This window comes from Leuresthes tenuis, unplaced genomic scaffold (genome assembly GCF_036924035.1).
Source record: "Leuresthes tenuis unplaced genomic scaffold, fLeuTen1.0.hap1 SCAF_9, whole genome shotgun sequence".
NCBI lineage: Eukaryota > Metazoa > Chordata > Actinopteri > Atheriniformes > Atherinopsidae > Leuresthes > Leuresthes tenuis.
In genome coordinates, this window is record NW_027325363.1 from 25,533,670 (window position 1) to 25,538,424 (window position 4,755).

The following is a 4,755-nucleotide window of genomic DNA, read 5'->3' on the forward strand; positions in this document are numbered from 1 at the left end:
AGCTTTACAAAACAAAGGGTTTCATAGAAAATTCAGAACGTCGGTTGTTTACGTATGCATTTACGTATGGAGGCAGATCTGCCAATTAGAGTGTGAGACCTTGACGACAATCATACAAAGAGATACATCAATAAACTTGTGTGAATCAGCCATTGTTGGTTTGTAGTGTAAACTCGGGTGAACTCGGTTGACCTCTGGAAGACTCCGTCCTGAGGCATCTTCCTTTGTTCACAAGCACCCTTATTTCCTCGCCACATGACTGGAACTAATGCAGTATATGTCATATAGGATATATACGTGGTATAGTGTGGGAAATGCAATTAAAGCATAGCAATGCAATTAAAGCGTAGTAAGGTAATTGTAACACAGGGTATATCATGAGATAAATGTTAAAAACCCTAACATTTCCCTCCTGTTTGTCGAATGAGATACAAAAAACAAAAACATATGCAATCATTTCATGCGAAGCACGCAAAGTTTCTTTTCGTTCACTGTGGTAGGCAGAAACAGTACATCATTCTACATCACTTGTTTTGGACATTTTCAATGTAGAGGTCATTCTTAGTTTCTTTATGCTTTACACAGTTTAAGAACAGTTATCATAGTCATCACTAAGTTATGTGATAACATCACAAAGTTATCACTTTGGGGCGGCTGTATCTCAGGAGAAAGAGCAGTCGCCCACCAATCGGAAGGTCGGTGGTTCGACTCTGGGTTCCCCGGACTACATGTTAAAGCGTCCTTGGACAAGACACTGAACCCCACGTTGCCTCCCAGTGTATCACAGGGGTATGAATGTGTGTATGAATGATTAGAAAAAGCACGTAGTTAAGTATCTTAAGACGTGCCGTGTGAGTGGGGTGAATGCGGCATGTAGTGAAGCGCTTTGAGTGGTCAGCTAGACTAGAAAAGCGCTATACAAGTACAAGTCCATTTGCCATTTACTAAAATCATCATCATCTTCTGTGGGTTGGCGGAGCAGTTGTAGGTTCACCATGGTGGAAGTAGCCGTCTTAGTGATCACAGACTTGAAACAGGGAATCACACACAGAACAAGACCAATACACAGAAGACGGGGGTCACGATCTTTAATATTGGTTGCCACCAGGTGCCAATATCATCCATGCGAGAAAGTTCCATTGTTGTTGCGCTTTCTCTTGTGACATGGTTTGTTGCAGGTTGAGCAGGGAGGCCATTGCTTCGTTTATGTGGGTGTCATTTTCTCCAGGGATATAGGTACAGCAAGAAGTACCTATAATGTGACACACTCCACCTTGTGCTGCGGTGAGCAAGTCCAGAGCCATTCTGTTCTGGAGAACCATCAGCCGTGTGGCTTGGAGCTCACGATTCTGGCCATTTTCCACCTGCAAAGAAAAGTTGACAAAAGACTGTAAGCAGTAATTCAGAGTCTCAATATACAGTGCATGTTTTCCAATACCATCCCAAGGGAAAAGGGAATGTATAACTTTTGAGCCTGTGCTTCAAACGTTATGTTCGAATGGGACATCTGAGCTCCAGAAAGGATTGTGTGGTTTGAAGATTGCGACACTTCTCTGTTGTCGCTTATGAAGGGAGGGTAGTTGGCCACGGTAGATCTTATAGGTGTGGTCGGTGACCCACACCGGTGCACAGACTCCCGTCCAGTTGATGGGCAACATCGGATATACATTATGTCCGCATAACCACCACCCGTTCTGGATGAGGTACGTCCCGTTCGATGGTGTGGACATGTTGGTTGGGGAGCCTTCTCCAGTTGCTGTGGCAATTCCGTCTTGGCACTCAGAAGTGATGTTTAGAGCTCCCATCCAGGCTCCTCCCTGTGGGCAGCCCTTGCTTTTACACAGATGCGTCTCATTTCCTTGAGTGAAGCAAGTGAAGTTCTGCCCTTTGGGAATGTGGAGATATGCTACTTGTGGTGTGGGTTCTCTTCTGATTGTGATGTTCATGTTAGCCCAGAACAATGTACTGCATGTCCCGTTTCGCATTCACTCTTTTTTCTCAGCAGACTAAACGAAAGTTTCATCTTGGGCTCCCTGAAACTTCCATCCTGCACCGCTGTTGGCTTTTTCACAAGAGCAGAGAAGAGTGCACCGTTCCCAGTGGCACTGCAGTACCGGGTCAATGCTTGGAGTGAACGGAGCAAGCTCCATTTTCAACTCCTATTGCTAAAAATCCATTTAATATGTAGTCCTCGTATAGAGGACATATCAGATATTAAACTGATAAGAACAGATACTACACTTGATCTTAGCCAAAAGGCCGAGAAGCGATAACTGTCCACTGGTTCACGTCCGAGGGCCCTTCCTGGCACAATGCGCACTTGTAGCGGTGTTCTTTTTATGGCCATAGGTGGCCAGAGTGTCACTTTGCACCTCCGCTGCACTGAGCACTCTTCAGCACTTTTAAATGGTATAACTTTGCACTCCCGCACGCTCCAGCAAGCACCATTCAAGCAACAACTTTGCACTCCAGCTTCGAACATCGGCACAGTCGCAACAAGTAAGGCGACTCTACTCAGAGAAGTCACTCTACACAGTAACAAGATTTCTTTTGCACAGACAGAAAGGGCTTCACCCGCAAAGGTAAAGCCTGCCAAAAGTAGAAACAACTCATTAGTGCTGCTCTCCACGGAAGTCTTTAGTAAAAGGCGAAAGACTTGTACGTTATGAAGAGAAACCAGAGTACGATTATCCGTCACTGTGGGAGCAGGGCATCAGGCTAGTTGGCATAGCCACCTTCCCCATGGTGAGCTTTGCTTGGTTGAGACGCTTGCTCCCCCCCCTTGCTCCTTGGCTGACCAAGTAGGAACAATCGGGCCCTATTCGATGGCTGCCTTGTCTTTTACTCTGTGCAAAAGACAAGGCAGCAACAAAAACACCACGGGAACACCGTATTGAGGCTTTGTTCTGACCGCTCATTCGGTGTCGCGTTTCTTTCAAGCAATTCTCCCGGTTAGCCCACACTCGGCTCGCTCCCAGAGCCATGTTAAAGTCTACTTCGCATTCACTCTCTTTTCTCAGCAGACTCTTGGGATATTATCTATAAAATTAATTCCTTCACTCAAACTATGTTAAAACTGCTTTGTCCTTCATATTTACCATGTCTAGAAAGATTTAAACAAAAAAAACAACGTTGTACTTTGCAGTAAACGAAAGAGCAAATCTAAAGTTTCAGGAATCCGAGAATAAGCTTACTTTCATGAGTTCTTCACGATTTCGAATTTTGCTATAAAATGAATTCCTTCACTCAAACTAAATTAAAACTGCTAAACCGCTAATCTGTTACATGTAAGGCAGATGTCAAATTCACCGAAATAGGATCTAAGGGTATTCGGCCAATCGAGCTGTAGCAGCTTCGGTAAAAAAGTATAAGTTGAAGAGTTTGTGAATAAAGGTGTGCGCACACATAGTGAGCTGTAGGAAAATAGGCAGGGAGCAATGCCGGCTGGGGTATATGTTCTTGTATGTTGTCTGACTGTTTGATTTGAATGTGTTGTGTAAGTGTCCTGTTGAATGTTACATGTTTGGGCTTTGACACGCTTCACTGTGGTTGTTAACTGTGTTGTGTGTCCTGAAATGTTATATGTTTGGGCTGTGTGACATGCTTAATGCTTGTCAGTAGCTACCCACTTATTCATACATAGCAACTGACAACAAAAGAAGTCCGGACATACTTTGATAGTAGTTGTAGAAGTATCCTTACTGATAATAGATAAACTAATTCATAGTGATAGAACAGTAGATGAACAGGTGCCTGAACATGTCTCACGAAAATAAAATTCAATTCAATTCAATTCAATTCAATTCAATTCAATTTTATTTATATAGCGCCAGATTACAACAATTGTCATCTCAAGGCACTTAAGTAATATAGTCCAATTCAAGCCAATTGGAATTCAATTCATTGTAATCATAATCCAATTAATTCATATAGAGCTAATTAAAAAAATTAATATCCTAGCTAAGGAAACCAACAGATTGCACCGAAATGTGTCTTCAGTCCAATCTCCCGTCCTGAGCGTGCCTGTGGCAACTGTGGAAAGGAACGACTCCCTTTTAACAGGAAGAAACCTCTGGCAGAACCAGACTCAGGAAGGGTGGCCATCCGCCTCGACCAGCTGGGGTTTGAGAAGACAGAAAAGAGGGAAAAGAGGGGGGAAAAACACCATAACGCCATTCAAAGGATATCTGTTGGAACAGGGAAACATAGGTTAATAACCACAATAATGTCACATGTACATAAAATCAATTTTGAAATTAAACAGGGGGAAAAAGAGAGCAAAGTGAGGAAAGGTGTGACAGATGAGGTCCCCCAGCAGTCTAAGCCTATAGCAGCTTAACTATGGGATGTTTCAGGATTACCTGAGCCATCCCTAACTATAAGCTTTATCGAAAAGAAAAGTTTTAAGCCTAATCTTAAAAGTGGAAAGGGTGTCTGCTTCCCGGACATTTACTGGCAGCTTATTCCACAAGAGAGGGGCCTGATAACTGAAGGCTCTACCTCCCATTCTACTTTTAGAAACTCTGGGAACAACAAGTAAACCTGCAGTTTGGGAGCGAAGTGCTCTGTTAGGAAAATATCTTACAATTAAATCTTTAAGATATGATGGCGCTCGGTCATTAAGAACATTATATGTGAGAAGAAGAATCTTAAATTCTATTCTGAATTTAACAGGGAGCCAATGAAGAGAAGCTAAAACTGGAGAAACATGATCTCTCCTGTTAGTTCTCATCAGAACTCTGGCTGCAGCATTTT

At 43.1% G+C, this 4,755-nt stretch overlaps 2 non-coding genes across 2 annotated transcripts; both read right to left on the minus strand.

Annotated features, from left to right (window-relative positions):
- Nucleotides 1-2,080: 2,080 nt before the first annotated feature.
- On the minus strand, nucleotides 2,081-2,271 carry LOC140314898 (U2 spliceosomal RNA). The gene has a single exon (XR_011917225.1). It is a non-coding gene; the product is annotated as a U2 spliceosomal RNA (small nuclear RNA).
- A 300-nt stretch (nucleotides 2,272-2,571) lies between these two features.
- LOC140314852 (U5 spliceosomal RNA) lies at nucleotides 2,572-2,685 on the minus strand. Its single transcript, XR_011917183.1, has one exon. It is a non-coding gene; the product is annotated as a U5 spliceosomal RNA (small nuclear RNA).
- Nucleotides 2,686-4,755: the final 2,070 nt, after the last annotated feature.